Source organism: Oryctolagus cuniculus, chromosome 7 (assembly GCF_964237555.1).
Source record: "Oryctolagus cuniculus chromosome 7, mOryCun1.1, whole genome shotgun sequence".
Classification (NCBI taxonomy): Eukaryota; Metazoa; Chordata; class Mammalia; order Lagomorpha; family Leporidae; genus Oryctolagus; species Oryctolagus cuniculus.
The window spans coordinates 144,022,469-144,048,877 of NC_091438.1; the positions used below are offsets into that span (position 1 = coordinate 144,022,469).

The 26,409-nt window shown below is 59.3% G+C and overlaps 1 protein-coding gene and 1 long non-coding RNA gene across 16 annotated transcripts in view; one reads left to right on the forward strand and one right to left on the reverse strand.

The window, feature by feature from the left end:
* Nucleotides 1-10,379, forward strand: part of AHDC1 (AT-hook DNA binding motif containing 1) — a 61,935-nt gene extending 51,556 nt beyond the window's left edge. For all 15 annotated transcript variants that reach the window (XM_070079004.1, XM_070079017.1, XM_070079009.1 and 12 more), the window contains one exon: nucleotides 9,230-10,379. The gene's annotated coding sequence lies outside the window, so the exon portion shown is untranslated. The remainder of the gene's footprint in view (nucleotides 1-9,229) is intronic.
* LOC138850703 (uncharacterized) lies at nucleotides 9,702-24,997 on the reverse strand. Its single transcript, XR_011390821.1, has 2 exons — nucleotides 17,953-24,997; nucleotides 9,702-13,037 (listed from the first exon to the last, which is right to left on the reverse strand). It is a non-coding gene; the product is annotated as an uncharacterized lncRNA (long non-coding RNA).
* Between the last annotated feature and the right edge of the window lie 1,412 nt (nucleotides 24,998-26,409).

Below are 26,409 nucleotides of genomic sequence, written 5' to 3' on the forward strand. Positions count from 1 at the left end.
CCTGGGTCTCGTTTGAGCACGAGACGCGGAGCCTGGCAGTGGCAAGCAGGGACTCGGGGCTAGATGTTTTGTGGCCGGGCAGGGAGGAGTTGGGTGCTCGTGTGGGGAGCCCACCGGCGGGCTCAGACATCCCAGAAGTCCTGCTACTGAAATGGCTGGAGGACCATGGCCAGGGTGGGCTCCATCTCTGTCCCTCATTTGTGCTAGCTCATGAGTTCCTGGGAAATGCTCACCACCGGGCTCCTTACAGAGCAGGGCGTTTGCACTGCTCAGTGTGAGCAGGAGAAGGGCCGCCCCCACTTCCTGGGTGCTTCAGAGGTGCCAAGACTCAGCCGGCGCGTGGTCTTGGTCACACGCTCATCGAGGGTGTTACAGAGTGGCCCAAGGAGTCTGCTCTCGGCCCCCCAGGGGATACCCCCACAGGCCATTTTGTGATTTCTTAGGCCTGGGGTGGGCTCTGTGGTCAGAGACTATGGGCCAGGTAGGGGTCCCGTGATGGGGAAGGGGTGCTGGGATTCGTGCGCTGCTGGGGACTCCCGGCAGAGGGGCTGTCCCATCAGTGCCGCGCCCCTGGAGGAGCCGTTGCCTTTCTCGCAGCCGAAGGCTTTGCTAAGAGTTCAGTTAAATACTGCGAGCTCTCCCGTATGATTTTTGTCAGGCACTGTGACCTCATTAGGTGGAGTCAGTTTTAGTGTCCTCAAGATTTGGCGTTTAAGAAAGGAAAGAAGAAGAGAAAGTGCCCCCACAATGGTGAAAGGGAGCAGGGTTGAAGGCGTTTTCTCCACCAACAACCTGCTCCAGAAATACAGTCACAACTGGCCCCCTCTGGGCCAAGACAGCTTCACAGATTGGCCCGGCCATGGTGGCCCAGCTGGGTGGCCTGGGGACACATCCGAGCCCCGGAGCCCTTCACCCCTGCTGCCACCACAGCCTCCTGGGAGCTGCTGTTCCAGAGAGCAGGTCGCCTGGCCAGCTCTGTCCGTGCTCTGGGGGCACCATTCGAGGCCAGGGTGACTCGAGATCCTGAGGCCGTGTCTGTGGGCATTTGGTGCCCCGTTGCTGCCAGTACCCCCCTCCCCGGGGCCCAGTGGCAAGGACCGCACATGGGGGTCAGGAGGTCTGGGGCAGGTGCGGTCCATGGTTGACCACCCACTTGCTGCACGCCCTTGACCAAGCTTTTGCCCCTCTGGGCCTCTCTCTCCCCATCTGTCCAAGGAAATGGACCCCGTGAATCTCTCAGGCTCTTGCAGCTCTGTGTGGCAGAGACAATGGACCAAAGTTGTTGTTGTTTTTTTTTCCTTTGGCAGCGTATTTTCCTTTCTCGCGAGGCCAGGCCAAGATTAAAATGGCCTTCCATTCCCCTTGCGTCTCACTGCAGATCTGAAGCAGGCCAGGAAGAAGCTGCTTAGGGTTTAAAATGTCAAATTCTTGATCCTTCTCACTGGAGGGGAGATGTCTCGTGGATAATCCAAAAAATGTGGAATAATCCAAAAACCGTTCCTCCCAGGCTCCAGGAGGGAGAATGAGCGGGTGTGGGGGCTGGGTGTTTGGGCAGGTCACAGCTCAGTGAAATGCCTAACAGAGCCACCCAGGGAGGCCTGGACGCAGGAGAAACTGGGACACCATCCAGCCCCACGTCCTGGCCGCACTCCCCACTCAGGCAGGGACTTAACAGCGCCGTCCTCCAACCCATGCATTCAGTTGTTCCAGGGACATCTGTCCAGCACCTCCAATAAGCCAGGCACTGGGGGCACCACAGTGAACACTGCAGATGAGGCTCGGGTCCTCGGGGGACTTCCAGTTGGGAGGGAGAGACAGTGAGCAGAATGACACAAAGCATTTGATGATTACGGCCCTGGAGAGGACTGTGCAGGAGAAAACCAGCGAGGAGGCTGTGAGAGCCTCCGCCAGGCTGACCAGACCCCAGAGCTGGTGCTGAAGGAAGCGGGGGAGCGGCAGGTGCGCTCTGGGCAGAGGGAACGCAGCGGGGAGCCGTGGCCACGGGGGCTCAGCTTCGAGGAAGCCGTGGGCAGCCGGAAAGCTGAGTGAGGGGCCACCCATTCAGGGCGTTGCTAGGACTTGAAGTCTTGAGACAAATGGGGACCCACCCAGGAGTCCTCAGCCGGGATGCCGGGGGCTGCAGTGGGGAGACCACTGGGGCAGTCTAGGCAGGCAGTGATGGTGAGCTTGGACCGAGGTGGTGGAAGAACTGTCTCGCTTCTCCAAGGCAGGTTTCCTCGTCGGTGGCAACCCTCCGGGACCAGGGACTGGCTGCAGCCGTCGTGGGAGGGAGTACAGGTTGGGGATGCAGGAAAGAGGGAGTCACGTTGTCGCCAGAGAGCACAGCAGAAAGGACAATGACACGCTCATTCCCCAGCGAACGGGCACTGGAGGAGCAGTAATTCAGCTCAGCCTCACGTCCTGAGCCCCAGCGGGCTCGTTCAGTGCCAGGCGCTGGGCAGACAAAGCAGAAATGGCCCCTGTCCTCGCGCCCAGCGTCCACCTCAGGAAGCCAATGCAAGTACACAGAGAACCCGACAGCACGTGCTAGCCAGAGGCAGGCAGGGACGGAGACTGCATGTCAGCCGGTTGGGGTTGTGGTCAGAAGCCATCCCTCTGCCCCCTTGGGAGAGGAGGGACGCGCATTTGTGCTAGTCCCTTCTGCTGTGCCTGCCCTCACAGTGCCTGCCCCTGCCCCCATTGCAGAGTTGAGGAAACAGCTGTGAACCTTGTACAGGGGATGCATAGTTAGAAAATGGTGGAGCTGGTGTTGGTTTGTTTTGTTTTGTTTTTTGTTGTTTTTGTTTTTGAGATTGATTTATTTGAAAGGCAGAATGATGAGGAAGAGAGAAATCTTCCATAATCTGGTTTACTCCCCAAATGGCTGCAACATCCAGGGCTGAGCCAGGTCAAAGCCAGGAGCCAGGAACTCCATCCGGATCTCCCACGTGGGTGCAGGGGTCCAAGGATTTGGGCCATCCTCCTGCTGCTTTCCCAGGCACATTAGCAGGGAGCTGGATTGGAAGCAGAGCAGCTGGAACACAAACCAACACTCAGACAGGGGATGCAGGCATTGCACCAGGCAGCTTCACCCGTCATACCACAGCGCTGGCACCAGTGGTGAAGCCACGGTCATAGTGGACCCCGCGCTGCCTCTGCACAGCCTGGGGGCCGCTCCACCCCCACAACCCTGACTCCCCATCTGCAGAGTTACGGCTTGGGGTGGGCAATTACTGCAGTTCCTTCTGAGTCTGACATTTTTCAAAGAATTTTGAGGTTCTGTGGAAGAAGCTGCTTTTGAACTTGACCTTGAAGGATAGGCAAGATTAGGAGACTGGAGGGAGGATATTCCAGGCAGGGGGAACTGTGAGCCAAGGCAGGTCACCTCCCACTGTGAATTAGGACGTGAAAGGTCAGAGGAGGCAGAGGCGGGAATGTGGGACCCGGCTGGCCTGAGCTGTGGCTGATGGGTCAAGGGAGGGGGGCCTGGGGCCCACGCAGGCATCTTCTCTGGTTCCGTAGATAGAAAGCAGAGCCAGACAGACTGGCTCCACGTGAGACCCCCTCAGGCTGAAGACGGGCCCTTCCAGCCCCTGGAGTGGGGCGGGAAGGGTAGGATGAACCCTCCAAAGTGTCCAGGAATCTCGAGTCCCTCTCCCCTCTCGGGTCTGGACCTGAGGCCAAGACAAATGTCACAGGTCCTCCAAGGCCACACCAGCTGGGGCCTGACTGGAGCAGGAAACCCTTCCCAAAGCCACCATCCAGCTGGGGTCATCAGGCATGCCCAGGCCTGGGCCAGGCCCCGGCTGCTCTGGGCTTTGTCTAAGTCTTGGAACCTCAGGAGGTCACTTGATCTTGCCTCTGGCTCTGAGCAAAAGGCCTCACGTCCCGCTCAGCCAGTCCTGCCCTGCCCCTTCTGGGCTTGTGCTCGGACCCCTCTCAGGCCATCGTCGCTCCCGCAGCCGAGCTTAGGCCAGGTCCTTGTTTCCTGGGAAGGCAGTCTCTCCTTGCCCGCTGCCCCACGTCCTGGAGCAGGGCCCCCACATGAGGCTGGTGGCTGGCCACCTCCCCGTGCACGGCCTGGTGCTGTCACTCACCAGCTAGTGGCTCTTTGCGTCTCTTGGGAGAATCCACTGTGATTCCGTGTGAGCTTCTGGCCGCTGGCGTGCAGTGGGCCTGTGATCCGTGGCAGGTGGTTGGGTGGATCGGCTCCCCCCCACAGACTGGGTTCTGGGGCCTCTGACCCCGGCCCTCCGAGTCGTGCACCCTGCCTCTTGCCCCTCTACTCAGCACCACAGGTCCCCAGCTGCTCTCCTAGGATGGGTCTTGGGTTCTAATGTGGATTTGGGGCCTTTGAAGGGAGGCCCCAAAGTATCACTTCATTCTTCACCTTAGAGCTGGGCTGAGTCCTCCCTGGGGGGCCCCGGGACAAGGTGAGTCACAGACACCACCACCCCCCCAGGGACCCAGGGCCTGACAGACAACAAGACTCACTCAAAAATAACTGGAGTCCACTGGGAACCCTGTCCACACAGACCCACCGGAGCCTCTCTCCCAGAGCAAACAGTCCGGAAACATGGCCGCGTGACTGTAATCTCGCGTGACTTGTCTCCTGGAGCACTTGCTGTCTTTGTCACAGCCTGGGCCGCCATGGGAGGCGGGTTAGCTCCACATCCAGCCTGTGTGGGTTCGCAGCCTGCTCTGGGCCGGGCACTGCATCTGGTACCGAGGGGGCCGCTGGACGAGACAGGCGACAGCCCGCCCTCCTGGGGCTTACAGGCGGCCATTTCCCAGGGAAGGACCGGAACACTGCCACAGGGGTCTCCAGGGACCACCCCCTGCCCCATGTGAACCGAGTGGGCAGTGGGAGCTTCCGGAGGCCAGAGATGGGTCTTGAATTTGACTTCAGCTCAGCCACCTGGGTCTCCGGCCCACCCCCCATCCTCACCCGCCGTGCTTCTCATTTTGCCCGCCAAAGTGCTTATTCCTCAGCGTTCTTCGATGCACGGTGTCTGGAGCCCCTAAAATATTTATTGGATGAATTGATTAAAACACATCTGCTCCTGTGACTGTTGCTTAACACCTTTGGATTGCATCCTTCCCACTCCAGCCTCCTTGCCTGCAAAATCAAGACCCAGCTTCCTGGTGTGGCCTTAAAGGTATCCAAGGCTCTGTCCTGGCACCCAGCCTGCTCCAGCCTGACCTCCCTCACGCACACCCTTCCTTAGCAGCCCCCGGGGAGCAGGTCAGGTCAGGAGGGAGTTTCCACTGTGCTCTTTCCCAGATCGCCCTGTGTTTCTGCGGTTCCCTGGCCTGGGCTGCCCTTTCCTGCCCACCGTGGTCTCCCACCTGTCAGTTCCTATCTTTCACTCATACCTCACCTCCTCCAAGAAGCATTCCAGGATCCTTCCCAGACCAGTTAACTGTAGATCTCTGTGGCAGGATGACAGCCCTTCCTGGGAATGTCCTGCCCTCCACGCCGCCTCCTTGGGGCCCATTACTCATCTGTGCCCACCACCCGCCCCTCCCCCACTGCATCTCCTCACACCTGGGTCATTTCAGGTTTGTTAAAAAAAAAAACAAAAAACCTCGAGTCAAATGTGTAGAACAGGGAGAAAGGCTGAGCGGCAGAGGCTGGGCATAGGGCACCCTCACCCCCCGCCCCCCGTCACCATGAAAGGCTGCAGATGGGGCCAAGAGGAGGTGTGTAAGTGCACCGGCCGCAGCTCTCTGGGGTCACTGAGCCTCTGCAGTTCCCAGGGTGCCGTCTCTGCCAGTTCACGGGGTGGGGAACGACTCTCCGCAGGGCTCGGAGCCACCCAGGCCTCAAAGCACAGAAGGGCAGAGCCAGGCAGGGCCCGTGAGGCCCGCCCAGCGCGTTGTTCTCGCCCCTTGCTCCGCCTCAGTGGCACACGTAGCAGCCCTTGGTAGCGCCCGTCTTGCCATAGGGCATCTGCAGCCGGGCTGATGGTGGCTGCGGTGGGTGGGGGTCAGGGAGGCGGGAGCCACCCCGAGGTTGCTGAGTGACCGTGGGTGCGGACCCCGTGCGGGTTGTTGAGTGGCCTCTGTGCCCACTGCCGAGGCAGTGACTGGCAGAGCTGGAGTTTAAGGGACTCTCAGTTCAGTGTGGACGCAGGCTTTGAGGTGCTTCTCGAGCTAGGGAGACCCACTCGGACCCCCGCCCCGCAGTTCCCATCGCCTCTCGGGGGCCCTCGTGATGCCTCGGGGAGCTGCCGGCCCAGCCAGCCTGACGGGATTTCTGTCCGTCAGGTGTGGCCTGAGCCCTGGGAAGCAGAATCCTCTGTACCCTGAGGTGACTGACAGGAATGACCACCTGCAGGTGGGGGCGGGGCAGCCTTCCATTTAGGGCGCCATTTTAACACCCTTACTTTACCGAGTAGAAACAAGCCCAGACAGGGAAAGGCCTTGCTCTAGGTCACACAGCAGATCACTCTCGGGTTCTCTTGTGCTGTCCTGGCCTTGTGCTGTACTGCCTTGTTCGACATTGAGACCCCCTTGGAGGGCAGAGGCTGGAGAGAGGAGCCGAGGCCTCACCCCTGCCCCGGCAGCTACTGGTGTGAGCAGCTCCTTCTGGACAACCTGACTTATCGCTGGTCTGTAGCGCTCTGACTCTGCTCAGCTGTCCCCCTGCAGCGCCAGGGCCAGCCCCCCCGGCAGGCAGAGGCCACTTAATGCCCTGGCACCTCGGGTGCTAAAACTCTCAGAGCACGAGGACTCTGCGGAATATGGTGTGGCAGATGCTGCTCACGGAGGCACTAAAGGGTTAAGTCGTAGGACCAGTGGTGGGTGTCCTGGGGGCCAGGTGCATGCCAGCATTGGGGTACAGAGGTGCCACACGCAGGTCTCTGCCCTGAGGAGCAGGACAGGAATGCCAAGTGCACAGGTAGCTATGGTAACGGGTGGCCATGACTAGGGAGCGTCCCGGAGGTGTGCAAGACCCGAGCTGGACCTTGACACGCCGGCCACCCTTGTACCCCTCAAGGCTCTGTTGTTCAGTGTGCACGCATACGGGACCCCAGCAGTGAGTTCAGAGCCTCGGCCCCTCCTGCTGAGATGGGGTGAGGGCCCCCCTCGTTCTTCCCAAGCCCCCAGGACTTCGCTTGGCACAGCCCCTGTCTCCGTGCACTGTAATTGCCTGGCTCGGGGCCTGCTCTGGGAGCCTGTCAACAGCAGGACCAGAGCTGTCCTGTTCTCTGCTTTGTCCCCAGCACCCAACACCATGCTGGGGCGTGCTGGCTTCCCTTGGGCGGATAGTTGAGCCCAGCGAGGTCAAGGCCCTCCACAGCCGCAGCCACAGCGCTCTCCCCCCACCCCACCCCCCCGCTCCCCCACCATTGCCGCCGGGATCCCTGGCCTTCGATTTTGCCCCATCCCCCAGATCCGCCAGAGTCTGGCTGGCCAAGTCCTAAAAGCTGGGGAGGGTTGGGGAGGAGGAAGGTGAGCCTCGCCTGGCGGCTTAGCAGAGGGTGAGAAAGCCTCCTGCTGCCTGGCCGCGGGCACCGCAGGGAAGGTTCTGGCAGGAGCTGCCTGCTGGGCTGAGATCACCATGGAGACCTGGCTTGGAGAGGGTCACTGGCAGTGGCTAAGGGCTGGAGGGGGCGGGGGCGGCAGGGATTTGTGCGGAGACTTCCAGCCTGCCCTTGGGCCCTTGGGTGGGGGGAGTGCTGGGGTTCAGCACCATTGGTTTGCCAAGTGGGTTGGAGCAGCTGCCTAAACCTCCCCCTCACTTGTCACCCCCCACACACACTCTACCTGCCACCCCCACAAGGGTCCTCTAGCTTGGCAACTGTTCACCGGCCCAACAAAGCCGTCCTCTAGATAGAGGCCCCCAGCTCCCTGGCTGAGCCTGCACCCCCAGATACACTCACCCCGCCCCTCGCTGGATACCCCTCTCCTCTGGGCAGCTGGCCTGTTTGTCACCCTAACTGGGGAGTCCCCAGAGCAGCTTTTCTACCTATGGCCCCCACTGGAGCCCAGCTGCCTCCCTGGTGGGCACATGGCTCCCCCCACAGCGAATACCCCGCCGGGCGGACACGCAGCTCTCGCCCTCCCTCTCACACCTCTGCCTGCCACCTGGTCTGTGCACCAGGAGAGAGGGCTGCTCCAGGCCCTCGGGGGAGTCCTGGCAAGTCCAGCCTCGGGACAAAAGTCCTCCCCAGGGCTGACTGCCCGGCAGACAGCAGCCGAGGCTGAGCGGAATTTAAATGTGGCCCCGTCGCAAAAGGAAGCTAAGGAAGGGGATAGGGAGGAGGTTCCGCGCCGCTGGTGGGGAGAATGGGGGCTCGCCGAGGAGCCTGAGCACCCCGTGTGACAGCCGTCGCTTGCTGGAGGTGGGAGGCATGGATCCCGCTCTCGAAAGAAGATAGACCCCGAAGGGCCAGGCTGACGGCTGGGGGTCTTGGGAGTGGCCTAACCTGGTACTGTCCTGGGTGCCTTCCCACTGACCCCTCAAAGAACTAGGAGCCCAGAGGGTCCCGCCAGGCTGGGGTCTGGATAGGGAAATCAGGGCCCCAAGGCTCTGCAAACATAAGGACCATCTGAGAAAAGGGGGTTCTCCCAAGGCCAGGCGGCGATGCAGAGTAGGGGCTGGGGCATCTCCAGGAGGGCGGCGCAGAGCTGGGCTCCTTCCTCAGTCCCTGAGTTAGACTTCCTAGTCGCCTCACCCTCCACAGAACTGGGCGACTTTGCGGGATCCACACCTGTGCTGGCCTAGGGCTGTCACCCCTCAGAGCAGCCTGGGGCGGAGAAATGACCGAGCTGCTCGGGTTACACAGGGAGCCTGAGGCTGGGAAAATGCTGACAAACAGTAATTAGCTTAATTGATCATGCCACATAAAGCTGGGTCCTTAGACAGGCCTTTGTACTGCAGAGTAAACTGAGGCCCACAGGGCCCACCCTTGACTTGCCAGGATCCTAGAGAATGTTCAGTGTGCTGCCATCCGAACTCAGCTGGGTCTGACTCCAGAGAGAGCCAGAGCGCTCAGCCTGCTCCATTGCCTGCAACCCCATCTCCCCGGCAGGCAACTGAGCTCCGAGAGGGCCCAGAGCTACCCTGACATCCCCCGGGGCGGTGTGGAGTTCTGGGGAGAAGGGACAATGCAGTTAGCCCTGCAATCTGGAGGCGCGGCAGGGGTCCCGTCCCTCCCGAGACTCAAAGCCCAGTGTCCACCTGCCGCTGACTTCTGCCTCTTCTTCTGTTTCTTTGCAGCTTTCAGAAAACCAACGCCAAGATCCCTCCCAGCGTCCACATCGTCCTCTGGCAGGAGCGCCTGCCCCTCCACCTCCCGCCCCGTCCCACCTGCACCCCCTGCGCCCCATCTCCCCCCACCCCTCCCTGCCCATCTCCTCCACGCAGAAGCCGAAGGTGAGCCCTTTCTGCACAAAACCAGCAATTGTAAATACTTTTTAAAAATGTACAAAACTTAAAAACAAAACACAGTTTTAGAAAAAGACAAAAAAAAAAAAAGAGAGCGAGAGAGCGCGAGCGTGTGCAAGAGGTCGCGAGCGGGGCCCGAGGTGTCCAGAGCCCCTGCAAGAATGCACTGAGAAATTTATCTACAGGTCGTTTGACACAAATGAACAATATCCTATTTATTGTACATACTGTTTTATTATAAATCGTGGATTGTATATTGCATTCTGTAAACCTGCTGTGGTCCCGTGGTGTGCAAATTCGCATGGTCGGGGGGAGGGAGAAGAACCTCTTGCGGGAGCTTTTTTTTTTTCCTTTCTTTCTTATTTTTCACTCTTGGGTTTTCTCTTTTGTTGTTGTTGTTTTCTGTTGGCAGGACACACCCAAAGATCCAAGTTTGTATTAAAAAGAAATGAAAAAAAGCAAAAAAAAAAAAAAAAAAAAACCAACCTCGTGTCTTGTGAGCAGGGGTGAGTGGGGGTGGCTGGGTTTGGTCCCCAGAGGGGTTGAAATACCTCCGCGTGTTCCTTACCTTGGAGTTCTGCGTTCTGCCCGAGAGCTGTGTCACCATTGCCCGCCTGAGCCCCCCAGTCCCACCCCGACACCGAGTCACCCCGTTCATGGATCTTTACTTCACCCCAGATCCTGGGACCCTCACCCCTGCCAAGTTCCAGGTCTCCCTTTCTGTGGACCCCCAGTCCTTGGTCTCCTCTCCCTGAGACCTGCCCCGGTCACTATGGGCCAGATTGTAGGTCTCCCCCGTCCGACTCCCTCATTCCAGCCGAGGGCCCAGGTCTCTGCCTCAGGTCCCTTCATTTGTCTTGTGTGGCCCTGGCCTCGGGGCCCCGTCATTCTGGCCTGGCTCAGGGCCACTTACCTCTGAGACCCTCATTCCATCCCGAGCCCAAGAACACCTGTGAGCCCCTGTTTGTGAGTCTGCCCCAGCTGCTGGGTCTCCTGCACCTCTGGCCCCCTACTTGACCCCGGCACACCACATCTGCTTTGCAGAACCCAAGACAGGACCAGGCCGGTCACTCCCATCTCCTGCCTTCCACATGCCAGGTCTGTGCTTGCTTTTAGCCGTCAGGGGCCCTGGAGGGGCTGAAGTTTCCCTCTGCCGACCGGTGGGTGCTCTTGGCTGTCCTTGCCTGAGCCAGGCCATTCTGGGCCTTGGGAGGCTTTCCCATGACCAGATATCTTGTGTTACAGCTCTGCTGGACGTGGCTTCTCCATGTCCCTGCGCAGTGATGCTCAGGGGGACACCCAGGGCAGTTCCACATGCCCTGCCCTCCCTGACCCAACCAGCAAAACCCTTGGCTTGAGGGGGCAACACACACCTCTTCTTGGCATCCCTGCCTGGAAGAAGAGGCAGGACTCGGGTCACAGTCCCCAGAACAGCAGCCGCTGTGCTAGAGGACAGGCTCGCACGCTGCCCGCCTGGCATGTCCCCAAGGCTCAGAGACTAACACGCTGTCCTGCCCTTCCTGCCTGCAGACTGGGAGGCACCAATGCCACACCAGCGTTGGCCTCCCGGTGGCGAGCAGGAAGCAGGGAGACCTCCCTGAGGGTCAGGCAGGTGACCGTTTCTAAAGAGCCAAGGCTAGGATGCCAGGCAGGAAAATGAGGGCATTCCCAGAGGATGAAAGCGCAAGCAAAGGCCAGTGCCGAGAGGGTGGCAGGAGGGAAAAGCCATACAATGAGGTCTGCTTGGGTGGGGGGCAGGGCTTTGGAGAGGTCACTCTGGGCAAGGTGGGGCTGGGTGGAGGCAGAACCAGTGGGTGAGGCTGGGCTGGGCCAAAGCCGGAAGAGGTGTGCTCAGCAGGGGCCTCTGGGCTGAGTTGGCCTGGGGGGGGGGGGGGGGGGCGGGGACAGATCTCTAAGAGGGTGAGATCTGCTAGGTTGAGCCGGGAGTGTGGGGGATGAGGGAGAGGTTTTCTGTTAAAAAAAAATAGAAAAAAGAAAAGGAGACTCCTTTATTTGAAAGAGTTACAGAGGGGGAGAAGCAGAGGCAGAGAGACAGAACGAGAGAGAGAGATCTTTCATACTCTGGTTCACTCCCCAAATGGCCATAATGGCTAGGCTGAAGCCAGGAGCCAGGAGCTTCAGCCGGGTCTCCCACATGAATACAGGGACCCAAGCACTTGGGTCATCTTCCACTGCTTTCCCAGGAGCATTAGCAGGGAGCTGGATCAGAAGTGGAGCAGCCAAGACTCTTAACTGGCACCCACATGGAATGCTGGCACTGCTTTAACCAGCGCTGCTTTTTTTTTCCCCCAGGCAGAGTTAGACAGTGAGAGAGAGAGACAGAGAGAAATGTCTTCCTTCCATTGGTTCACTCCCCTAATGGCCGCTACGGCCGGCGCTGTGCTGATCCGAAGGCAGGAGCCAGGTGCTTCCTCCTGGTCTCCCATGCGGGTGCAGGGAACCAAGCACTTGGGCCATCCTCCACTGCCCTCCTGGGCCACAGCAGAGAGCTGGACTGGAAGAGGAGCAACCAGGACTAGTACCCGGTGCCCCAACCAGGATTAGAACCCGGGGTGCTGGCACCGCAGGTGGAGGATTAGCCTAGTGAGCCACAGCGCCGGCCCACCAACACTACTTTTATGCCACAGTGCCAGCCCCAGGCAGAGCTTTTCCATGCAAAGGACTGATGCTGAGCGTGAGATGGGCTTTGAGAAGGGAGAAGGTCAGTGAAGAGATGCGGGCCCAGGGCTCCGGAATTGAGGCGGAGAGGGGAGACACAGGAAGGAAATGGGAGTCCAGGCAGGTGGCTGAGTGCAGAGGTGGTGGTGTTCACTTTAGAAAGGACAGGAAATGCCTGGGGAGAGCAGGAAGGGCACAGAGAAGTGGTGGGAGGAGTTCTTGGTATGCGGAACAGGGGCTCCAGGAGAGTGAGGAAGGGGACGAGAGGGATCTTAGACATGGCCGGAGACTAGAGCCAGCCTTTGGGTAGAAGCTTCTGTGTGCCCACAGGCCTGGGGGCTCACCCTGTTCTGACATTGGCGTCCAACCACAGCCACACCTGATCCCAGAATGCACCAGGGCAGCATGGCTCCCAGAGACTTAGGTTTTGCCAGCATTGGGTAAGCACTCACCTAAGGGGTTTATCCTTCAAAACAACCCTGGAGGTGGTAGGCAAGAGACTTTGTTTACAGATGAGAAAACTGGCTCACAGTCCTGAAGGAAGTGCCCTTGTCCAGGGTCACTCGCAGGTGCCAGAAGCAGGTTGACCTAGAGTCTGATTCCAGACCCTTGCTTTTTTATAACACTTTAAGAAAAAAATAAATTCTGCTCCTGGAACCCAAAAATCAATCCATTCTGTGATTCAACAATTTTAATGATAGAAATACAGCAAAAATGATAAAGCATTTGCTGCACACCAACCATTCTACACACTCTCCGGCAGCAAGGCTGTGAGGGTCACTGTAACAGGAAGTTCAAGTGCAGAGAGGCTACTTACCAAACCCACACTGTAAGTGATGGATCCCAGAGCTCAAACTAAGTAACCTGGTTCCAGAGTAAAAGCCCAGGCTGTCCCTGTCCTGTAGCAAGCCCCACGTCAACGTGTTAGTCTGTTCATCCAGATCGGAGGTTCTCCATTCAGCTGTAGAGGAACCACCCGAGAGCTTACGAGTGCGGAAACCCAGTCGGGTGCTGTGGCGCAGCAAGTTAAGCCACCACTCAGCATGTCCACGTCCCATACAGGAATGCTGGTTCGAGTCCCAGCTCCTCTGCACTTTCTGATAATGCGCTATGGAGGCATTGGATGATGGCTCAAGGACTTGGGTTCCTGCCACCCATGTGGGAGACCTAACTGGAGTTGTGGCTCTAAATGAGAATTCTGGGAGTGACCCAGCAGATGGAAGATAGCTCTCTCTCTCTCTCTCTCTCCTTTTATGCCTTTCAAATAAGTGAATAAGTCTTTAAAAAAATAATACTGGGCTGGCATTTCGGCATGGCAGGTGAAGCCACTGTCTGCAATTTGAGCATCCCCTATGCACTCCAGTTCATGTCCCAGCTGCACCACTTCTGATGCAGCTCTCTGCTAATGGCCTGGGAAAAGCAACAGAAGATGGCCAAAGTGTTTGGGCCCCTGCCACCCATATGGGAGACCTGACTGAAGTTCCTGGCTCCTGGCTTTGGCCTGGTTCAGCCCTGGCTTTTGCGGCCATTTAGGGAGAGAACCAACACATGGAAGATCTCTCCTTCCCTCTCTGTAACTCTGATTTTCAAATTAATTAATTAATCTTTTAAAAAATAATAAACTTAAAATACAGATGCCCACATCCTACCCCAAGAGATTCTGATTTTATTGGTCTGGGAATGGGCCTGGGCACTGAGATTTTTTTACTTTTTAAAATTATTATTCAAGAGGCAGGGAGAGAGAGAGTTTCCATCTGTTGGTTCACTCCCCAAATGTCCACAACAGTTGGGGCTAGGCCAAAGTCAAGACTAGAGCCAGGGCCGGCACCGCGGCTCACTAGGCTAATCCTTTGCCTTGTGGCGCCGGCACACCGGGTTCTAGTCCCGGTTGCCCCTCTTCCAGGCCAGCTCTCTTCTGTAGCCAGGGAGTGCAGTGGAGGATGGCCCAAGTGCTTGGGCCCTGCACCCCATGGGAGACCAGGAAAAGCACCTGGCTCCTGCCATCGGATCAGCGCGGTGCGCCGGCTACAGCGCGCCGGCTGTGGCGGCCATTGGAGGGTGAACCAACGGCAAAGGAAGACCTTTCTCTCTCTCTCTCTCACTGTCCACTCTGCCTGTCAAAAAAAAAAAAAAAAAAAAAAGACTACAGCCAGGACTCTGGAACTCAATCTAGGTCTCCCATGCGGGTGACAGGCTTTCAAGTATTTGCTCTCTGCTTCCAAGAGTTACTGGAGTTACCGAGATTTTTTAAAAAGAATTTATTTATTTGAGAGGTAGTAACTCTGAGAGGGAGAGACAGTGACAAAGGTCTTCAATTCGCTGGTTCACTCCCCAAATGACTGCCACAGCTGGAGCTGGGGCGATCTGAAGCCAGGAGCCAGGAGCTTCTTCCGGGTCTCCCACAGGAGTGCAGGGGCCCAAGGACTTGGGCCATCTTCTCGTGCTTTCCCAGGCCATAGCAGAGAGCTGGATCGGAAGTGGAGCAGCCAGGACTAGAACCAGTGCCCATAAGGAATGCCGGCACTGCAGGCCGGGGCTTTAACCCGCTGTACCACAGCGCCGACCTGAGAGGTTTTTGTTTTATTTTGTTTTGTTTTAATATTGAAAGTATAACTCCTTTGATGAGATTTCAGGTTTGTTTTTTGTTTGTTTTTTAAGAATTATAGAGAAGAAACGGAGAGATCTTTCCTCCGCTGATTCACTCCCCAAATGGCTGCAGTGTCTGGGGCTGTGCCAAGCTGAAGCCAGGAGTTCATCCGGGTCTCCCCACATGGGTAGCAGACGCCCAAGCACTTGGGTCTTCTGCTGCTTTTCCCAGGCCATTAGTAGGAAGCTGGATCAAAAGTGGAACAGCTGAGACTCGAACTGGAGCTTATATAGGATGCCAGTGTCGCAGGCAGCGGCTTTATCTCCTCTAGCACAGCACGAGCCCCAGACATTGAGTTTTACAAGCTCCTCAGGTGGTTCCAAGATGCAGCCGAAATTGAGAAGCCCTCGCCTAGCTCGCATGCTAAGTGTTTTTAGCACGCACCTGTATGAGTGTGCTGTCCTAGGTGTGTGAATGATGCCTGCTTGTGTGTGTGCACTGTGGTGTCCGTTAGTATTTTTCACTCTGAGTGTACATTACTATGAGTTCTGAGTAACTATCAGTCTCTGTGTGAACACATTCATCCAACAAAATCTTTTTTTTTAAGACTTATTTATTTATTTGAAAGACAGAGTTTCAGAGAGGAGGGAGAAACAGATCTTTCAACTGCTGGGTGCACTCCCCAAGTGGCTGCAATGGCCAGAGTTGGGCCAGTCCTGGGCCAGCCCAAGGCCAGGAGCCAGGAGCTGCTTCTGGGTCTCCCACACGGCTGCAGGGGACCAACCTCTTGGGCCATCCTCCACTGCTTTCACAGGCACATTAGCGGGGAACTAGATCAGAAATGGAGCAGCCGAGACTCGAACCCACACCGATATAGGATGCTGGTGTCGCAGGTGGCGGCTTTATCTGCTGGCCCCAGCATATATTTCTTTTCTTTCTTTTTTTTTTTTTTTTTACAGGCAGAGTGGACAGTGAGAGAGAAAGAGAGACAGAGAGAAAGGTCTTCCTCTGCCGTTGGTTCACCCTCCAATGGCCGCCACGGCCGGTGCGCTGCGGCCGGCCGCGCTGATCCGATGGCAGGAGCCAGGTGCTTCTCCTGGTCTCCCATGGGGTGCAGGGCCCAAGCACTTGGGCCATCCTCCACTGCCCTCCCTGGCCACAGCAGAGAGCTGGCCTGGAAGAGGGGCAACCGGGACAGAATCTGGCGCCCCGACTGGGACTAGAACCTGGTGTGCCGGCGCTGCAAGGCGGAGGATTAGCCTAGTGAGCCGCGGCGCCGGCCTTGCATATATTTCTTAATCACCTACAAGTCACCAAGCACTGTCCCAGGCCCTTGACACAACAGTGGAGGTGACAGAGGGCCTGCCTTTGAGTGTACAGTCTGATAGCATTGACAAGTGTGGTGCTGTGTCTTCTGCTGTGAGCCCAGGGGTCTGAGAGTTGCTGACCGGTGAACAGCGGACCTGCCGACAGGTGTGTCTCTCCACACGCCTGGCCCTCTGTGCAGGTATGACTGAGGGAGGAGGCCCAGGGCACATTTCCAGGTTTGAATGAGTGTGGCTGACCCTGTGGCATGTGTGTAAAGGTGTACACCATCCAGGTCTTTGAAAATGCAGACAATGCATGTGGAGGGGTTATGATGCATGAGGGCTGTGTGCAAGCTAGGCACCAGCCCAGAAGGCCACACTGAGGCAGTACACACACACATACACACATGTGTGCACACACACACGGCCAGCTGTGAGGCAGAGGCTGGGTTCCAGCCCCAGGGCCAGGAGAATTGTGTGTTAGCTCTATGGGGGAGGCACAGCTGGGGCTGGAAACTGCAGAGGGGGGAGCGGGAGGCACAGCCTCGTCTGTGCGGTTTCAGCAGTTCCGGACTTGGTGCTCTGGGGCTGCCCTCTCTCCCTGATGCTGGCATCTCCGTGTGCCTCCTGTGGGCCCTGGGCTCAGAGGCTGACCCTGTGACAGCGGGTCTCCACCTCTGCAGCCTGCTCGGCTCTGTGTGCCCCTCCGTGTCTCCGTCTCTACCTCCATGGCTGCCTCTGTCTCCGTGTCCTTCTCTGTCCTTGCCAGGTGGGGGGAGGGGCCCAGTGCTCAGGGAGCAGGTGTCAGCTCGCTCAGGCAGCAGGGAGTGAAGCCGAGGCAGGCAGAGCGCCAGCAGCCCCTGGACGCAGCCACACTCCAGGACGCAGACGCAGGGCGCCCACAGGCACGCACGCCGTGACATCCACGGAGAGCCGGGCTCCTAGGGGCAGTCACAGGGACATCGACAACTGCACGAAATCCACCACACGGCCATGCCCAGCAACGTGCAAGAATGCCAGGCACAGGTCACAGGCAGGTGTCAGCGGATCCCACAGGCACAGACATGCTCAGATGCAAAGGCACACACACACGTCCACACACGCACTCAGCTGGGCACACAGACATGAGGTCAGGACACTCCTGGGGCGCTCTGCCAGCGGAAAACCCAGAGTCATAGCACACAAACAGGCACACTCCTCTGGTACAGACAGGCGCAAAGATGGTAGACCCGAGCATGCAGCGGCAGGCACCCAACACAAAGGCACAGGTACATTCAGTCCACAACAGCCATGCTCCGCGCCACATCCAGTCAGGGACAAGGAGGCAAATGAGCACAGACAGGCGCATAGCTGTGAGGACAGGCTGACAGACAGAGGCAGACAGGCGCGCTGGAGGCCGAGCGGGACACACCCCAGCACAGGTAGAACATCCTCGGGTACTGCTCCTCCCGCCGGGCTCACGCTGGAGCACCTGGGGGACACGCCCATAGGTGGCAGGAGCCGGGCAGGGCGGCCCCAGCGCACCTGGCGCCCAGGGCGCGCCCCCGGGCACCCTGCGGGCCCGGTGTGCATGCGTGCCCGTGCGTGCGTGCCCGCCCGCGCGCGCCACCACCTGTGGGAGAAGAGGTGCGCTCTGCGCCCGGGGCTGCCCGGCTGGCGCGGCGCGGGAGGGGGGCGGTTGCCATGGCGCGCGGAGCCTGGCCGCATACTAATGGGGCGGCCATGGGCGCTGCCCCCGCGGCTGCGGCCCCGCTCAGCCGCAGCCCCCGCACCCCCTGCACCAGACCTGAGTCCCTTGCCTGGGCCTGGGGGCCCTTATCTGTCCAGGGAAGGTCCAGGTCGGGTGAAGGTGGCGCTGGGGCCCGCGAGGGCTCTGGGATAAAGGCTGCTTTGCAAACAGGAATGGCCAGGATTGCGGTCCTGGAAGAGGACAGACGTGGGGGTGTTGGAGGGAATAACGGGGAAACTTAACCCCTCCTTACCGCAAGGTCCTTCCGTCTGTCTTCCCCGGGCTTGGCCGGGGAAGGGTCTTGACCCATCCCTAAAACAGCAGCTTCCAGCCTCTCAGGGTCTGGTCTGACTTCCCGAGGGAGGGAGGGGGTGGTTACCACCCCAGCTCTCAGGACCTGCTCCTCATCACTGCGGTCTGGCCTGAATCTGCCTGGTGAGGCAGGAGGTATGCGGACTGTGCTGAGCACTGGGGCAGAGGGGGCCATGGCAGAGGAAGGGTTAATGCCTCCCCCTACCTTGATCACAGTCTCCCCCCCCCAGCTGCCCTGACCCCCTACTCCCTCGGCCCTGCTGTGTTAATTGGCATGGAGGGGCCAGGCCATATCCTGGGGGGGGGGAGCCAGCAGAGGGTTTGCAGGTAGAGGCAGTGGGAGGGGGGCCTAATGGGGGGAGCCAGGCAGTTGCCTAGCAACCCCACAGCTGTCTGTTGACCTAGAAGAAGCGGCGCTGTCTTGACACAGCTGGTGTTTACATGTAACCGAGGCTCTGGCTTAGCGCTTGCTCGGAGGAAAGCTGAGGCAGGGCCCTCGTGGCAGCCTGGCCCTGGCCCCCGGCGGGCGAAGGCTCAGCGCCTGCCTGCCCTCTGCTTTAGTTCCCACCACAAGTCCAATGGAGAGAGTGGGAGAGAGCTTGGGGCTGGAGGTTTGAGGCTGGGGAAAGTTGGTGTGTGCACACCCACGCACCAACACACACACAGGCGGAGACCTTGGACACAGAGACAGCAGGAAATGAGGAAGTGGGAGAGGGGGAGCAGGTTTCAGCCCACACAGAGAACACCCCAGCCTGGGACCCTTGGACACGCAGAGCCACAAAATCCGAGTGACAGAGGCATAGCACACAGACACAGGGCTGCCCATCCGTGTGACATCCAGGCAGAGGGCACAGACACGTGGGAGAAACACAGACGTGGCGAGGCAGAGGCCGATACCATCTGACAAAGGCGCCCTCACACACGCCGGCACGCAGGCGTTACCACCAGCGCCTCTCCCCGCCAGTGTAGGCAGAAGCCCACAGGCACACAAGAGAGCGAGAAGGAACACCACAGCTCCCCACACTAGCGCTGGTTGCACACACAGTGCCCCAGGCAGGCAGTAGCAGCACCACGGACACAGGCAGAGGCACACCCAGGAGCCCCGCATGTGAAGCGGGGCCATGGGCCCTGACTTGTCCCCCCTGCACCCACACAAGTACCCACGGCACAAACACGTGCCAGCCCAGGGTGTGGTGTGGGCAGCGCCGAGACTCCTCCCTGCCCACAAGCTTGGAGTAGCAGCAGACCTGCCCAGGATGGAGGAGGGTCACAGGGCCCTGTGGCCCCAAGACCAGGGCCAGATGAGCCCATGTGTAGCCTGGGCTGCCTCCCTAAGCCCCAGCACTGGGGAGGAGATGGCACCAGCTCTTTCGATGGGAGGCCTCTGCAGGGGAGATGTAGCTCTGGCTGCTAAAGTCCCTGGCCTGACATGGGAGCCACAGCCTTGGCTTGAGGAGCCCCAGTCTGATGGAGGCCATGTCTCCTTCCCAGGCAGCTGTGGCTGACACACACGTGCGTGCGCACGCGCGCACACACACACACTAGCATGTGGCAGCTCCTGAGGGGTTCTTGAGGGCTTCCTGAAAGAGGTGAGCCCAAGGCCTGGCTCTGGAGCCCACGAGGAGAGGGGGAAGGGTGTGCACTGAGGAGGGCCTCCTTCCCCTCTCTCCCCTACCCCGCCCCCTCATCCAGCAGTTCCTCCTCCCCCCAGGGCCCAAGGGGCCAGCTGGGGCCCCACAGTCCCATCAGCCCCGGCAGAGAGCAGAAGGAGGAGAGCGGATATTTTTAGCTGCTCTGCCACTGACATTTCGCAGCAGGCGACCTGGGCTGAAGCTGAGTGAGTGCTGAAGGCTGGGAGAAGCCGACAGCGCCTTCCCGCCCCCATGCACAAGCACACACGACTGTGCACGCACACAGCCACGTCGCTCCACACTCGAAGTGCTCCCGGCCCACGGGGACAGGCCTGGCATACACACACCTGTGCGCATGCTTGGTTCACGTGCCCCTTAGAACAGAAACCTAGCCCGCTTGGACACACAAGAGGGGCGCCCGTTCACACAGCCAGACACACATGACTCATACGTGTCACACACTCCCCACACCTAACCAAACATGCACACGCTTGTTGTCTGTTTCTTCAAAAGATGGACTCAGCGCTTACGATGTGTTGGGCCCTGTGCTAGACGCTAGGGAGACTGTGAGCGAAACAGAGAAATATTTCTGTCCTCATGGAGTTTACATTCCTGCAGGGGAAGTTTGGCAATAAACAGAAAATAAATGAAGTACTGGATTGCTCCAAGGGCCCCACATACATGGGGCGGGCATTTGGCACAGCAGTTAAGACACCGCTAGGGCCGCCAGCATCCCTTAGAGTGCCTGGGCCGGTGCCCCTGCTCTGCTTCTGATCCCAGCTTCCTGCTAATGCACACCTGAGAGGCATGGCGGTGGCTCAGATGCTGGGGGCCCTGCCACCCACACAGGGGACCGACCCAGGTTGAATTCTGGGCTCTTGGCTTCAGCCTGGCCCACCTTGGCTGCTGTGGATGAAAGATCTCTCTTTGTCTCTCGCTGTCTCTCTGCCTTTCCGATACAATAAACATAAATGAATCAAACAATTAAAAGGAACTACAGGCCGGCGCTGCATCTCAATAGGCTAATCCTCCGCCTTGCGGCGCCGGCACACCGGGTTCTAGTCCCGGTCGGGGCGCCGGATTCTGTCCCAGTTGCCCCTCTTCCAGGCCAGGTCAGCTCTCTGCTGCGGCCCGGGAGTGCAGTGGAGGATGGCCCAAGTGCTTGGGCCCTGCACCCACATGGGAGACCAGGAGAAGCAGCTGGCTCCTGGCTTCGGATCAGCGCAGCATGCCGGCTGCAGCAGCCATTGGAGGGTGAACCAATGGCAAAGGAAGACCTTTCTCTCTGTCTCTCTCTCTCACTGTCCACTCTGCCTGTCAAAAAAAAAAAAAAAAAAAAAAAAAAAAAAAAAGGAACTACAAGTATAACCCAACCCTCCCAAAGATACAACCGCACATTTCAATAGCTCCCTTGTACTCAACCGCCTCAGAGACCCAAGACAGCGCCACACACGCACCTCAGAACACGTGAGCACAGGCGCACACACGTACAATTACACACTTCACAGAGGTTGATGCAATTCAGTCCCAAAACACACAAATGCAACCTCACCTGCTACACCTACACACGCACACAGAATTCAGCCTCGCAGGAGCAGGCAAGTGCAGGTTCACACGGCTCCCCGCCCCCACACCATTCCCCACCTGTCACAGAGACACACAGATACACATCCCCACAACCCCCCCCCGCCCAGGGAAGTCACAGCCTGTTTGCCACAGCTTCACAGCTACACACAGAGTCTAAACACACTCACAACATTGCATACACACCTAACAACGAGGAGGCCACAGACCCTGATCAGCGCGTGCCTAGCGCGTGCCGGCTCTGCTCATGCAGCCCCTCTATCCTTTCTTGGTGCAGTGAGTGTTGCCACTGCACAGCACACAGGCACACACAAGGCTGCCCCTCAGAGTCCAGCGCCGCCGTTCCCAGGGTTTGGGAGTTGAGCCCTAGAGAAGCCTTGAGCTCCCCTGCCCCGGCCCAAAAGAAGGCAAGACCCCTCGAGCACAGAGATCGTTCCTGGTGCCCCCAGCTGGAAGGAGAAACAAAGGAGAGCCTGGCTTCTGGGATCTGCCCCTCACCAGCCCCCACCTCTGCTCTCCGGCCCCCTACCTCTCGTCTCAGCTCCTTTCCTCCTGTTTCTGCATCTCCCATCCACCCCCTGCCTCTCCAGTAGCCTGTGGCCCAGAACCAAGCTCTCATCTTCCCTTTTGGGATCTGCTAGAGGGTATTGGAGCCCTTGCAACACAGAGATAGACACTTGGGACTAAGAAAAGCAAAAAGGAGGTCATTGTCATGGCCTGGAGAACCCAGGTGGGAGAAAAGACTGAGTGGGCCAGGGAAGGAAAGGACGAACTGACCCATGAGCCCACTGCACAGCAGACAAGAGTGGGAGAAGGAGCCCTGAGCTCCCCCCTCATTCTGCTGTGTGACCCTGGCTCAGTGGCTACCCCTCTCTGGGCCTCTTTTGCCTCTCTACGCAGAGAATTGTGGTGGGTGATTTCCAAGGCAGTGGGATTCTCACAGACACTGCAGCAGTTGTATAAGCAGGGAGAAGGGCTGGGAGTCTTAGGAGCCTGGTCAGAGCCATTAAAGCCCCCTCCTCCCAGAGACTCCCCCAGCAGCCTCCTCCCCCTCCCAGGCCTGGGCTCTGGTCTGGGCTGAAGCACCAGAGGCCAACAGCACCCCCTGGCCCTCAGCGCAGACAGAAGCACGTGCTGCCCCTCCTCGGTACACAGCCGCCTCCTCTGCTCTCCGCAGACCTGAGTGTCCAGGCTTGTGTGTTCAGGTTTGGGATCTGTGCCGCGGAGCCAGTCTGTGTGTGCACTGTCTGTCTGTCTGTCCCTCTGCCAACAGCCTCCAGGCGCCAGGAGGGGAGGCAGCAGTGGGGAGGGTGGGGGCAGGGAAGTGGTAGCGTTGACAAGTTCCAATGTCTGCTTTCCCTCCTGGAAACCCCGAGCTGGGGCTGCCCCCCCTCCCTTCCTGTCTCTCTCGCTCGAGCACGTCCCTTCTAAGAGCCCCTCTCTGCAGACACCCCCAGTGGAACCAAGCCCAGATCTGCTGCCAAGAAGGCCGATATTTCTTAGACTTGCCACGTTAAAGGGGCCTGCGCAGGCACGCACTCAGATCCCCCCCGCCCCCCGTCCTCCTGTGCACATTCAGGCGACCTGAAACACACAAAGACACGGTTGGACACAGCGGCCACCTGTGCACACAGGAGGCAGCACATGGAGCGCATCTGACCCCGGGCTCACTGACAAGCACAGGCACAGCCGTGGACGCCCTCCCCCTCCCTCGGCTCAGCTCACCACCAGTGCTCACAGACGCGCGCGTAGACACAGGCACGGGCGGGACCTGGCCACGCAGAGAAATGGGTGCAAACCCCTAGCACAGCACTGTCGCCGTCACCATCCCTGCCACTGCCCTGACTAAATGCAGCCACAGGTATACAATGCCTGTGTCACAGTCACACAGCGTCCCCTGCATCAAGTCAGTGGCAGCGTACGTGAGGTCTGTTGGGCGCAGACACACTGCCTGCCCAGCCCCTGGACATCTGGCCCAACCCATACAGGCACACAGTGTCCCGTCCTGGGCACGAAGAGCCATGCACGGCATCACAGCTGCACACAGCAATGCCTCAGTTACACACTACCCTGTCCCTGGTATGCACACGCACCAGCTCACACCCACGTCACGTCACTGTCTTGCTGCACACCGTAAATTCACAGGCGTTCACAACACATCCAGACATGACACACACAAGCTCAGACACGAGTGTACTGACCCTTTCGTGAGTACTCAGATTCCTCGTCACTGACGGCACACGTCCGCTTCTACGCGCACATACTGCTAAGCACAGCGTGTCTCTGTTTGTAGGCCCATGCTCAGACTCGGGACACATACAGCTCTCCTTTGTGCTTACACAAGCACACAGCGGCCTCATACACACAGTATCACCCCTGCATACCAAGACAAACACAGACACACACTGCCTCCGACATGCTTTTCCCTGCACACACACGTGTGCACGTTCCCACACAGACCTGGCTCTCAGACCCCCTCCTCCCCGCAGCCCCCAGCCCCAGCCTCTTGCCTCCCTCTCTTGGCTGGGGAAGATAGGGAAAGGCTGAGAATGCTGGGGGCTGGCTCAGTCCTTGTTCCCTCCCTCCACCGGCTGGCTCACTCCCTCCTGTCTGGCAGAGTCAGCCAGCCCAGCCCGGTTCCAGCAGCCCTGGCTGCTCTGGGCAAACTCTCGGCGGGTTGGTCTCGGCTGTTGCCGCATCAGCAGCAGCAGCAGCAGCAGCAGCAGGGGCCGAGAAGGCTGCGGGCGGCTGCCAACGTGGCAGACGGCGGGCAGGGCGGCAGGAAGGAAGCCGGGCCGGTTCTGCGCCCACTCACTGGGGGAGACAAAACCAAGGGGGCTGGATGAACAAGCGAGGCAGCTGGGCAGGGGGACCTTGTGCACAGACTGGGCTCTGGGCCCACACTGGCCCCAGACTCACTGGGTGACCTTGGGCAACCTGTTCCCCCTCTCTGGTCCCCCTTCCCCCTTCAGGAAGTAAACAGTGTGCACTGGACCCTCTGCCAGCTCCAAATCCCGGTCTCGGGTTCAGTAGCAGGTTCATCCTGTGGCCTTGGGCTAGTCCCTTCCCATCTCCAGTCTCAGCTTTTCAGCCCAACAATAGAAATTCCACCATTTTACAGATAAGAAAACTAAGGTTCCGACAAGCCAAACGATGCACTGAAAAGGGCACCCAAAAGGTCACCCAGTGAGTGAGTGGCAGAGCTGGGACAGGCACTCAGGGCGTCTGATTTAGTCTCTAAAACCAAGGCTGCCTCCTTCATCTTCCAGCCAGTCATCCCCCCGCCCCTCACCTCCCGGCCCTGGGCCCCATCAGAGCCACCTGGTCCTGCCCTGGGGAGTCAGGGTGCAAAGGCCAGACAGGCCTCCCACCAGCATTCCAGCTGCCACTGGGAACACAGCTGTCAGCAGAGCCCAGAGAGCCAAGAGCCGCCTCCCCAGCAGGCCCACATAATTGGTGCATTGTCAGCTCCAAGGCGGAGCTGCCATGGGCCCGTGGGCCTCCCCGGGCCTCAGTTTCTTCACCTGGCTGTCCTGGCACGGGCTAGATCCTTTCCAAGGGCCTTTCAGCTTCCAGTGCTGCCTCGGGATTTGACCCAGGAAAAACAGTGGGCGGGGAGATGGCTGCAGCAGGGCCCTGGGCAGGCTGGGGTGTGCCTCGGGGGCGTGGAACCGGGACTCTGGCCCGGCCTAGTGTGCAGGCCCCTGCGGCGGATCTCTGAGGCCCCGTGTAGGGGCGTGTTTGCAGGTGGATGGATGGACAGATGGACCAATGAAATTATGAAGGAGAAGGAAAGAGAGGCTTCTTCCCAGTGCTGCAGGGCTTAGCACCCCTGAGGAAGGAGCTGAGGTAGAGAAAAGGCAGAGGGTGGCTCCCCCCACCCCGTGCTTTGTTTGTTCCACACCCTCTGCGGATGCGCTCTGTGAGGGCCCTGCAGGATTCAGGCTGGGAGGAGCAGGAGCGTGGGACAGACCCATGCAGGAGCCTGCAGCCTGCCGAGGGCTTAGTCCTGGGGCTGTGAAGGAGGCAGCAGCTGGTCTGTGGGGGAGAAGAAAGGCCTCTAGGAGGCGGCGGCACAGGTATTGAGCTCAGGATTCCAGAAGGAGTCAGAGTTAGTCCACTGAGCCATGCACGCCGTGTGTGGGTGGGTGGGGCAAACAGGCATGCGCAACGATTATGCCCATTGCACAGATGGGGAAATCGGTGGCGAGAGGGAGGGGGCAGAGCCAGGCCTCGCACCCAGGCCTGCCTGGCGGCCACTGTGCAACCCCCGGAGAAGGGGGGTGCTACCCGTGGCATTCAGACGTAGCGACCGTGCGCTGGGCAGAGGGTTTGCACAGATGGTGCCCAGTCGGGCCCCTGCCTGGGGCTAGCAGAGCAGAGGGCTGTCAGGGCAGGAGAAGTCCGCCGCCTCCTCTCAGCTGCTGTGTGGGCTGCAGGCAGGCCCCTCCCGTCTCGCGCCAGCCCCTCCAGCCCTTTGGCCTTGCCTGGGTGACCTGCATGAGCTCAGCTTCCCAGCAGCCCTGCGGAGGAGGCAGCCTGGGCACAGCTGCCTCTGCCCTCTCCCTGCTTGGCAGTGCCAAGGGAGGCAGGGCCGGCGAGCGTCACAGCCACCAGCCCTCGGGTCCTGTCTCCCGGCTCCAGCACCCCTGGGACTCGCTGCTGAGGCCGGGACGGTGGCGCGGAGCTGGGCATGCTGGTCAGGCCCGTCCCTGTTGCCGCAGCCTTGTTGAGCTGCCATTAACAAGTGGCCGGAGGTTGCCGTGTCTCCATGGAGACCAGACAGTCAGTGCGGCTGCGGCTCCGGGGTGAGGGCCGTGATTAGTGAGTGTCAGCTTTGCCAGCCCTGCTCTTACCACCGCCGACCGCCCTGCCGCTGGGCCCAGGGACAACCGGCGGGGTGGGGGTGGGGGGTTTGGGAGGGCGGGGCTCAGGGCCGCACAGGTTGGGGGGGCACCCAGGCCCAGCGCCAGGTGCTGCGTCTTTGTCTGCCCCAGTGGCTCCTGCATTCTCCCTCAGCCAGTCACCTGCCTTTCCTCCCCGATCCATCTTCCACACAGCGCCAGGTGGAGCTTTGGAAAACACGAGCTGAATCCCAACGCCTTCCGGAAGAACTTTCCATGGCTCCCCATCCCCTGGAGGTGGAGAGTCAGATTCCTTCTGAGGCCTCCAAGACATTCATT